A 12,590-nucleotide genomic window follows, 5' to 3' on the forward strand; every position below is an offset into this window, starting at 1 on the left:
CTCCACACTGTTTACATATACCCTGATGTACTCCGCACAGCTTACATATACCCTGATGTACTCCACACTGTTTACATATACCCTGATGTACTCCGCACAGCTTACATATACCTTGATGTACTCCCCACAGCTTACATATACCCTGATGTACTCCGCACAGCTTACATATACCCTGATGTACTCCGCACAGCTTACATATACCCTGATGTACTCCGCACAGCTTACATATACCCTGATGTACTCCGCACAGCTTACATATACCCTGATGTACTCCGCACAGCTTGCATATACCCTGATGTACTCCACACAGCTTACATATACCCTGATGTACTCCTCACAGATTACATATACCCTGATGTACTCCGCAAAGGTTACATATACCCTGATGTACTCCGCACAGATTACATATACCCTGATGTACTCCTCACAGCTTACATATACCCTGATGTACTCCTCACAGCTTACATATACCCTGATGTACTCCGCACAGCTTACATATACCCTGATGTTCTCCGCACAGATTACATATACCCTGATGTACTCCGCACAGCTTACATATACCCTGATGTACTCCGCACAGCTTACATATACCCTGATGTACTCCGCACAGCTTACATATACCCTGATGTACTCCTCACAGCTTACATATACCCTGATGTACTCCGCACAGCTTACATATACCCTGATGTACTCCACCCAGCTTACATATATCCTGATGTACTCCGCACAGCTTACATATACCCTGATGTACTCCGCACAGCTTACATATACCCTGATGTACTCCTCACAGCTTACATATACCCTGATGTACTCCGCACAGCTTACATATACCCTGATGTACTCCACCCAGCTTACATATATCCTGATGTACTCCGCACAGCTTACATATACCCTGATGTACTCCGCCCAGCTTACATATACCCTGATGTACTCCGCACAGCTTACATATACCCTGATGTACTCCTCACAGCTTACATATACCCTGATGTACTCCGCACAGCTTACATATACCCTGATGTACTCCACCCAGCTTACATATATCTTGATGTACTTCGCACAGCTTACATATACCCTGATGTACTCCGCCCAGCTTACATATACCCTGATGTACTCTGCACAGTTTACATATACCCTGATGTACTCCGCACAGCTTACATATACCCTGATGTACTCCGCCCAGCTTACATATATCCTGATGTACTCCGCACAGTTTACATATACCCTGATGTACTCCTCACAGCTTACATATATCCTGATGTACTCCGCACAGCTTACATATGCCCCCACATTATAAACTGAAATACCAGCAAAACCCCAAACAGAACAACTACCCAGCAAAATCTGCGCTCCAAAATCAAAATCGCGCTCCCTCCCTTCTGAGCCTTGCAGCGTACCCAAACAGCAGTTTGCGTCCACATATATGGCATCGCCATACCTGGGAGAACCCGCTTAACATTTTATGAGGTATTTGTCTTCAGTGGCACAAACTGGGCACAACATATTGTGCACTAAAATGGCATATCAGTGGAAAATTTAAATTTTCACGTTGCACCATCCGCTGCGCATTAACCCCTTTGCACACTATAACCTAATGGCAAGTCATGGTGCGGGGGTTGATGTATGGAACTGGCTCACGTGCTGATCGCGCTCCATACGCTGCGGGTGTCAGCTGTGTATTACAGCTGACACCCGGGACTAACGGACAGGAACAGCGATCATGCTGTTAAAGAAGCCTGTAAAAATAACAATATACTGCAATACATTAGTATTGCAGTGTATTGTACCAGCGATCCAATGATCGCTGGTCCAAGTCCCCTGAGGGGACTAATAAAATGTTTAAAAAAATGAATAAAGTTGTTATTAGTGATAAAAAAAATGTAAATGTTCAAAAAAAAAAACTTTTTCCATTTTTCTTTTAAAGTAATGTAAAAAAAGAAAAAGAGAAACAAAATTGGTATCGCTACGTCCGTAAAAGTCCGAACTATTACAATATACCATTATTTAACTCGCACAGTGTAAAAAAGTGTAAAAAATAAAATAAATAATTTAAACCGCCAAAATCGCTGTTTACTTTGTCACCTTAGCTCTCAAAGAAATGTAATAAAAAGTGATCAAAAAGTGGTATGTACACTACCGTTCAAAAGTTTGGGGTCACCCAGACAATTTTGTGTTTTCCATGAAAACTCACACTTATATTTATCAAATGAGTTGCAAAATGACTCGAAAATATAGTCAAGACATTGACAAGGTTAGAAATAATGATTTTTATTTGAAATAATAATTTTCTCCGTCAAACTTTGCTTTCGTTAAAGAATGCTCCATTTGCAGCAATTCCAGCATTGCAGACCTTTGGCATTCTAGCTGTTAATTTGCTGAGGTAATCGGGAGAAATTTCACCCCATGCTTCCAGAAGCCCCTCCCACAAGTTGGATTGGCTTGATGGGCACTTCTTGCGTACCATACGGTCAAGCTGCTCCCACAACAGCTCTATGGGGTTGAGATCTGGTGACTGCGCTGGCCACTCCATTACAGATAGAATACCAGCTGCCTGCTTCTTCCCTAAATAGTTCTTGCATAATTTGGAGGTGTGCTTTGGGTCATTGTCCTGTTGTAGGATGAAATTGGCTCCAATCAAGCGTTGTCCACAGGGTATGGCATGGCGTTGCAAAATGGAGTGATAGCCTTCCTTATTCAAAATCCCTTTTACCTTGTACAAATCTCCCACTTTACCAGCACAAAAGCAACCCCAGACCATCACATTATCTCCACCATGCTTGACAGATGGCGTCAGGCACTCTTCCAGCATCTTTTCAGTTGTTCTGCGTCTCACAAATGTTCTTCTGTGTGATTCAAACACCTCAAACTTTGATTCGTCTGGCCATAACACTTTTTTCCAATCTTCCTCTGTCCAATGTCTGTGTGCTTTTGCCCATATTAATCTTTTCCTTTTATTAGCCAGTCTCAGATATGGCTTTTTCTTTGCCACTCTGCCCTGAAGGCCAGCATCCCGGAGTCACCTCTTCACTGTAGACGTTGACACTGTTGTTTTGCGGGTACTATTTAATGAAGCTGCCAGTTGAGGACCTGTGAGGCGCCTATTTCTCAAACTAGAGACTCTAATGTACTTGTCTTGTTGCTCAGTTGTGCAGTGGGGCCTCCCACTTCTCTTTCTACTCTGGTTAGAGCCTGTTTGTGCTGTTCTCTGAAGGGAGTAGTACACACCGTTGTAGGAAATCTTCAGTTTCTTGGCAATTTCTCGCATGGAATAGCCTTCATTTCTAAGAACAAGAAGAGACTGTCGAGTTTCACATGAAAGCTCTCTTTTTCTAGCCATTTGGAGAGTTTAATCGAACCCACAAATGTAATGCTCCAGATTCTCAACTAGCTCAAAGGAAGGTCAGTTTTATAGCTCCTCTAAACAGCAAAACTGTTTACAGCGGTGCTAACATAATTGCACAAGGGTTTTCAAGTGTTTTCTAATCATCCATTAGCCTTCTAACACAGTTAGCAAACACAATGTACCATTAGAACACTGGTGTGATGGTTGCTGGAAATGGGCCTCTATACACCTATGTAGATATTGCATTAAAAACCAGACGTTTGCAGCTAGAATAGTCATTTAGCACATTAACAATGTATAGAGTGTATTTCTGATTAATTTAATGTTATCTTCATTGAAAAAAACTGTGTTTTTCTTTCAAAAATCAGGAAATTTCTAAGTAACCCTAAACTTTTGAACGGTAGTGTATGTACCACAAAATTTACACCAATAAAAAGTACAGCAAGTCCCGCAAAAAATAAGCCCTCACACCGCTCAATTGACCAAAAAATAAAAAAGTTACGGCTCTTAGAATGCGGTTAAACAAAACAATTTTTTATTTTAACAAATAGATTTTTCTTTGTAACAGTAGTAAAATATAAAAAAAACAATATAAATTTGGTATCACCGTAATTGTATTGAGCCGCAGAATGAAGCAAAGTTTTTCTTGTTTTTACCACACGGCGAAAGCCGTAAAAACGAAACACCAAAAAAGTGGAGGAATCGCAGCTTTTTCCAATTTTAGCCCCCAAAGAAATTTTTTTCAGTTTCCTAGTACATTATATGGTACTTTAAATGGTGTCACTAGAAACTAGAACTCCTCCCGCAAGAAATAAGCCCTCACACCACTCTACTGACGTAAAAAGCAAAAAGTTAATGCTCTTGGAATGCAGGGAGTGAAAAACAAAAATAAGAAAGCAAAAAATGGATCAGTCCTGAAAGCGTTAATTCATTTCTAATTATTTTTTTTTTTTATCCTTATGTGGGGTATAGCCGTACTCAGGAGAAATTGCTTTACAAATGTTGGGGTGGTTTTTTTCTTTTATCCCTGTGAAAATGAAAAAATTCTATATTTTAGTGAAAAAAATTTTGATATTCATTTTTGTGGCCTAATTCTAATAAATTCTACAAAAGACCTGTGGGGTCAAAATGCTCACTATACCCCTAGAAAAATTCCTTGAGGGTTGTAGTTTCCAAAATGGGGTAACTTTTGGGGTGTTTTCACTGTTTTGGCACCACGAGACCTCTTCAAACGTGACATGGTGCCTAAAATATAAAAAGGAGGCCCCAAAATCCACTAGGTGCTCATTTGCTTCTGAGGCCTGTGTTTCAGTCCATTAGCGCAATAGGGCCACATGTGCGATATTTCTAAAAACGGCAGAATCCAGGCAATAAAATATTGAGTTGCATTTCTCGGGTAAAACCTTCTGTGGTACAATAAAAAATGTGTTACAAATGAACTTCGGCAAAAAAAATTCCATTTGCAAATTTCACCCTTTAATTCCAGTGAAACGCCTAAAGGGTTAAAACACTTCATGAATGCTGTTTCGAACACTTTGAGGGGTGCAGTTTTTTTCAAAATGGGTTGATTTATGGGGACTTTCTAATATATAAGGCCCTCAAAGTCACTTCAGAACTGAACTGGTCCCTCAAAAAATAGCCTTTTGAAATTTTCTTGAAAATGTGAGAAATTGCTGCTAAAGTTCTAAGCTTTGTAAAGTCCTAGAAAAATAAAAGGACGTTCAAAAAACAATGCAAACATAAAGTAGACATATGGGAAATATTAACAAGTAACTATTTTGTGTGGTATTACTATCTGTTTTACAAGCAGATACGTTTAAATTCGGAAAAATGCAAATTGTTTCAAATTTTCTCAAAATGTTGGTGTTTTTGAGAAATAAATACAGAATTTATCGACCAAATTTTTTCACTAACATAAAGTACAATATGTCATGAGAAAACAGTCTCAGAATCGCTTGGATAGGTAAAAGCATTCCCAAGTTATTACCACATCAAATAACACATTTGTCACAACGCGCATGCTGTATGATAAGTCTTGCTAGACATGTTAGACACTTATTTTTTCCTTATGTCACCATTGGCTGCCGACTTTACGCCAATATTTTGCGCTAAAAAAAGGTGCACGCTGTTGATAAGCTTTAGAAACGACCTTTTTTTCTAGACACTTTTTCCAAACTGTATAGGAAGGTGCAACAAGTGTCTAATAAAAATAATACATTTGGCCCACGGCTTGTAGGCCACTTTTTTGGTGCAATTTGGGTCCGAAATCTGGTGCATTTTGCTTAGTAAATCTGCCCCAATATTTAAATATTTCATATAATGAAACGCACAAATAATTTGGTAAGGGGTGTGGTTTGCTGCAGGTGTAATCATAATCCCTGCCACATAACAATCAGATATTATTCAAAAACACATAGAAAATGTTACTCATATCAATAAGTAAAAGATGCAGTCATGAGATTTTAAAGTCTACTCAAAAATATAACAACGTAAAATAATCCTAAAATTCCACCTAATTTTTAGCCTATATTGACCTCAATAAATAATTTCTCTAAATCTTTCAAACTATTTAAAGTGCAAACATAATTTGATAAAACTTTTGACATGTCATAGTGACATGTCAGGAGTTTTGATCGGTGGGGGTATGAGCACTGAGAACTCCACCGATCGCTAAAATGAAGTGGCAGAAGTGGCGTCCTTTCCATTTCCGATCGGTTCTGCTAATTTCTGATTGTTTCTGCGAGCAGTGTACGGGCTCATAGACTTTCTATCAAGTGCATCACCACCATTTTCGAGACCAAAGGGGCTGTAGTGCCCTATAGATCTGCTCAGAGATTTATCAGTGGAAATATTTCACAATAATCTCACATAGAACATTTTGCCAAAAAATTCCAGTAATGGAAAACCATGGGTGGCCCCAAAGGAGGTTTAGACATTCTATATTTTTGGATATCAACATGAAATCAAAGACTCCACCGATGGCTAATAGGATTGCTGAAAAAATACAGCAGACTCATAGCTATGAGTCTGCTATATTTATGAAGGAGCGCTTCCCCCACCCAGGGCTGCACCGTCCATGAGGCGAGATGAGCCTCTCGTCTCAAGCGGCTGCCTGCTGCCTCTCTGAGGGGGGCGGCGGCGCCACTGAAACCAGCCGCCGCCACCCCCTTCTGCACTAATTGTACCTGCGTCTATAGGACGCAGATACAATTACATGCATAAGCGCCAAATTGTCGGGCACGTAGAAAGGCGCTGTAGAAAGCCGTTGTAGAATGGTGCTGATTGGCGAGGCAAGTCATTCTGCCCAGCCAATCAGTGCCTTTCAAAGACGCAAGCGGCGTTCAGCCCCAGCAGACCTGCTCAAAAGAGAGTAGGTCTGCATTGCCACCGGACGGCGCAGGAATGGTATCAGGTGAGTATGTAAAGTGTTTCGTGTTTTCTAATAAAACTGTGAGATGATTTATCTACAGGGGGCTCTATTTACGGGGGGGGGGGGGTCTATCTGTGGGGATGTGGAGCACTATCTACAGGGGGAGCTATATGTAGGGCACTCTGCAGAGGCTCTATGGGGGTCACTATCTATAGGCGGCTATGGGGGCACTATCTACAATAGGCACAGTGTGTGTGTGACACAGTGTATAGTACTATTATAATCAGGGACACAGTGTATGGCACTTTTATAATTAGAGTTGCAGTGTATGGCGCTATTATATTTAGGGGCGTTAAGAATTTTATCTTCGTTTATAGGTGCAGAAGTGTTTTGAAAGTGAGAAGCTGAAGACATCTGAACGGCATGCAGAAATGAGCTGTGGCCGGGAGAAGTCATCATAGAGGTTTGGACCGAATCTAGAAGAAAATAGAAAAAGAACTAAGATCTGAGATCATCACCTGTGAGTCACTTAATGTAAATGTTTATTCTGCCTCTAATCAGTACTGTAGTCACTATATGATCTGCAGCGAGAAGATGGGTGGTTTGATTATGATATGACTTTTTGTTGTTGTTGTGAAACAGCATCACCCAGCATATCCTTACCATTGTTCGGGCTATGCTGGGAGCTGTAGTTTTACGCCGTACAAACCTATATGGCAGGGGTTGCACTAAATTGAACTGTATTTGTGCTTGAGCTGTATATATGTACTGAGCTTAGTTCTGTTGCTGTATTTATGTACTGAGCTTGATTCTGGTGTTTTATATATGTACTGAGCTTTGTTCTGGTGCTGTAATTATGTACTGAGCTTGGTTCTGCTGCTGTATTTATATACTGAGCTTGGTTCTGGTGCTGTATATATGTATTGAGCTTTGTTCTGGTGCTGTATATATGTACTGAGCTTTGTTCTGGTGATATATATATATGTACTGAGCTTTGTTCTGGTGCTGTATATATGTACTGCACTTGGTGCTAGTGCTGTATATATGTAATGAGCTTTGTTCTAGTGTTGTATATATGTACTGAGCTTGATTCTGGTGCTGTATATATGTACTGAGCTTGGTTCTGGGGTTGTATTTATTTACTGAGGTTTGTTCTGGTACTGTATATATGTACTGAGCTTGGTTCTAGTACTGTATATATGTACTGAGCTTTGTTCTGGTGCTGTATATATGTACTGCGCTCAGTTCTGGTGCTGTATATATGTACTGAGCTTTGTTCTGCTGCTGTATATATGTAAAGAGCTTTGTTCTGGTGTTGTATATATGTATTGTGCTTTGTTCTGGTGTTGTATATATGTACTGAGCTTTGTTCTGGTGTTGTATATGCGTATGAGCTTGGTTCTGCTGCTATATTTATGTACTGAGCTTGGTTCTGCTACTGTATATATGTATGAGCTTTGTTCTGGTGCTGTATATATATTTACTGAGCTTGGTTCTGGTGCTGTACATATGTACTGAGCTTGGTTCTAGCACTGTATATATGTGCTGAGGTTGATTCTGGAGCCGTATATGTCAGAGCTTGGTTCTGATGCTGTAATTATATAGAATATATTTGTAATAACAAAATTGCAGGACAGATGGAATTGTTTTCCATTCATTGTATATTTAATGGGAACCTGTCAGGTAGTTGTAATCCCTTGAATACATGACCTGACAATATTTCCAAATGTATGTTATTTTCAGATGCAGCAAAATCTAAAAAATCAACTTTTAAAATGGCGCACACTATATGCTAATTACTGATTAAAGGGACATGGGGCAGTGCTGTTATCCTGAAGAGTCACATAATCCTGCCTCCAAATCCACCTTTTCATGTTTGAATGACATCCCCCTGGCTGATACAACTTTCTTGGATGCACCATTGCCTTGTACTCCTTGGGCATGCACCGTGCAGCGAGGTGTACTCTGCCCAGCTGCACCGCGCATGCCAGGAGAGTACAAGGCAACGGCGCATCCTCAAGGGTTTGAGAAGGCTGCTAGTGATGTAGAACAGCCAGGGGCTGTCAATCAAAGTATGGGGGGCGCCATTTCAATTTTCGCCTCAGGCAGCAGAAAAACTAGAATAGGCCCTACCCCATCCCTCCCTGAGGTGACTGACAGACTGCTGTGTATGCCCGACACGGAGAGAGCATTAATACAGTGGACTCATAACTATAAAAGTCTGCTGTATTCTTTCACAAATCCTATTAGTCAAATAGCACAAAATGTTATCGTGCTGTTTTGGCTACTAGGTGTACAGACCTGTAGCTGTAATATGTTGCCTAGAGGAAGAGGTAGATCCAGCGCTGCTGATATTATTAAAAAAGAAACTTTTTCCAAGTTTTATTTCTATTTGTTTAAAATTATTGGATCAGATAGAAAAAATTATGTAATGATGTCCTGTGTTGCCAAGATGATAGGTTGTAGAATGGATGGCCTACGCTTTTCGAACGCCGCTTGCGTTCTTAATCATGGCTCATATAGGGCAGCATATTAGGCTGACAGATCCAGTTCAAGAAATTAATCAGGATGTTGGACCTAAAACCCACATGGTGTAAAATTGTGGACATTTACTTTAAGGAAATATGGATATGGATGTTAGAGTACCATACACGGTAGTTAGAAAACTTGGGGGGGGGGGGAGCTTTGGGGGCTTAATTCCAACCCCAGTGAGACTGAATAATTTACTTGACAATGGTATATATAAAATGCCTGATGCTTTTGTTTTTTTAAGTAGTTGAATATCCAAAGATTTTTATTGATGTGCATAGAAGAGCGAATCCATGAGGCCTCACACTGGGGATCTGAAATGCTATTGATGCCTTCATCTCGGCTTTCATGAAATGTCCCAAGAATTCAAAGCTAAATAGGAGCTCGTGATTGAGATACTAAGGCAGTGGTGCTACAGCAGTACAATGCATGTTTGCTCGTCACTTAGGGATGAGCTCCGAGTAGCTTCCTATAGCTGGCACTAGAGAGACAGTTTTCTTCCTTCTGGTTGAGAGCTATTATGTATACTTTACCAAGGGAGGATGGGAAATGTTTTTCACATTTCTTCACCACTTTCTTATAGTGAACTTTTAGACCAATCTGTAATGTACTATTTGGATCCCTCCTTTATATTGTACTTATTGTTACAATAATGAAATCACCATCACTCCTTAGGCAGCCGTAGATGTATATTAATATAGATCAGCCAGAAATTGGGTTTTTTTCTGTCCCCCTTTATTAGTGTGAGGCTAGTGCTGTGCTCAGCACTCTGAACCAATCCAATGTCACCCTACTCCTGCTCCTCCTCCCCTCCAATAACATGTCTCAAAACAGAGGAGCTGCAGCTGCATCCCCCACCTCCCTGTCTTCTATTTCCTGTTTTATAATAGATGGATTTTTTGATGCCTGAGGAGGTTTCTGTACATTGTGAGGGAATAAAGCTGCAGGGTGCTGAAAAGTGTCCCAAAAACAGAGTTGAAATGGACCTTGACCAAATCCATCCTCAGCCAACTACAAAAGGAAAGCGCACAGCAGGGAACTGTCCTATCAGAAGCAGGTGACCTGTGAACTAGTGGAAACAGAGAGGTGGTCTGTCCCAAGAGGACTGGAGTCCAGAAGGGACTTGGTTGAACTCAATGACAGACTTTCTCTTAATAAGATATATTACAAAATGTCATCCATTCACATGTATTACTGATGTGTACAAAAATAATAATGATATGTATACTCTAATGATTTCCTACTTTCTATTTTAGTTGTAACCCTTTCATGTTAGCTTTGGCTCTATTCTTGATGGTAATTGTAAGGCTTGTCATGTTCCCAATGCAGTTTTTCATGTCCGAGATGCACCCATGTGGGGTGCGTTGTCACGAATCCCCATAGACTAGAGTCTATGGAGGGATGCGTGACACGCAATAAAATAGGACATGTCCTATTTTTTCACGGACCCTTCACATGCTCCGTTGAAACAACAGTCGTGTGGACGGCCCCATTGAAGTACATGAGTCCGTGTGACGGCCATTGTTTTAACGGCCATCACATTTACGACTTATACGCTCGTCTGAATGAGTCCTTGGCTGCATGATACTGTGTGAGCCAGTGGTTAGTTGATTGCAGATATACAAGTAGGACCTCTCTGTTATTCTGGGAAACATAAAAGTTCACTGTGTATTATTATATTCAGACAGGGTTGTAGTTTTTTGAGTTTTTATTATTTTTTATTGAGGGGTTCTACATTTTTGAGACTTTTTGTTTTGCTTTATCTTTAATACAGTTTATTATATGTTCAATTACATTTTATGCCATTGATGTGTGCTGCAGACAAGGAACTTCCACTATCGCTCTCTTTTTCTTGTTCTCTTTCAATTGGGTATTATTTCAAGTTGAAACCGTGCTGGACCCTGACAATGTGAGAGACAAAGAGTCAGGTTGACCGTGACGAGCAACGAGTCATAACATTTAATTTGCTATAAAAGTATTGTTAACAAAGCTGGAAAATGTTAAAGTTGCACTTGACGAACATATTTTTTTTTAGAAATAATTGGTACAGAGAAGAAAATTTCGAACAAGTATCCCCAAGACTATGATCAGTTATTGCCTCTATAAAAAGAATCAGCCACCTTGCCTCCATAATGAAGCTCCATTACAGAGCCAGCCAGCGTATATGTCCCCTTATTCCAAAACTAACTTTCAACAGTGCCCTAATAATAGAGCCAGACGGCAACAGTTCTACCATAACAGCACCAGCTTACTACAGCGCCACCATAAAAGAGCCCGTCTGTAACAATAAACTACCAGGAGATTATTACAAGTGTGTTTATTTTTAGATTTGCCTACATATTTACTAGTTAATGTAATATTTCAATTTTGACATACACTTTATATTGGTTGGGTATACAAATTTTAATACATACAAAAAACATGGGTAAGAAAAATGTAATGATTTTATTCCAAGGAGCAGATAAAGTCAGCCATTTTGTCGATATCTGTGCAGTCTCTCCTGCTGAAGAATATTCTGGTAACCTCATTATCTAAGATAGTCTGGTGAACCTGAGACAATCATAGGTTTAACCCTTTAGTGACCAGCCAATTATGGGCAATAATGACCAAGCGTGTTTTTCATCATCGCATTTCAAAAGCCATAACTCTTTTATTGTTCCGTAGACAGATGCTTGTGGGGTCTTGTCTTTTGAGGGATGAGTTGTATTTTTTTAATGCCACTATTTTGGGGTGCATATAATTTATTGATTATCTTTTATTAACTTTTTGGGGCGGATAATAGAAAAAAAGCTGTTTACCAAGTGGAATAAATAACATAATAACTTTACCACTTTATTACCATTACGGAGATACCAAATTGGTATAGTTTTATATATTTTTGAGGGGACAATTTTGCCAATACCAATTATGTGTATTTGTTAGTTTTTTCAGGCCTGGGGAACATTGTTAAGCCCCATCTGCATCGGCACCCATTACTAGATGTAATCAGTAGCAAATATACAAGAGGAAGGCTCAATGCAAAGATCAAAATTGACCCCCTCTTATTGTGGTTTTGCTACCCATGATAGATGGATCTGGTGTTTGTTTCTGCCACCATTCACCTTCCACAACCCTTGGGACAATTCCCCACCCCTCTTGCTAGCTAATAATACAATTCCTCTGTAGAAATCAGTTATACACATCCAGTCGCACAGGGCATGGGCCCACTCTCTTCAAGGGCCCCAGGGGTGTAATTTATAGCTCCAGGACTTTAATGCAAAGTCTGTTACATCTTTCATGTGCCATTTATTATATAGGTGTCTTCTTATGTGGCAGAGGGGACTTTGGGCCCAATGAGGTACCAGGGCCCGG

The sequence above is a fragment of the Rhinoderma darwinii genome, chromosome 8 (assembly GCF_050947455.1).
Source record: "Rhinoderma darwinii isolate aRhiDar2 chromosome 8, aRhiDar2.hap1, whole genome shotgun sequence".
Lineage (NCBI taxonomy): Eukaryota > Metazoa > Chordata > Amphibia > Anura > Rhinodermatidae > Rhinoderma > Rhinoderma darwinii.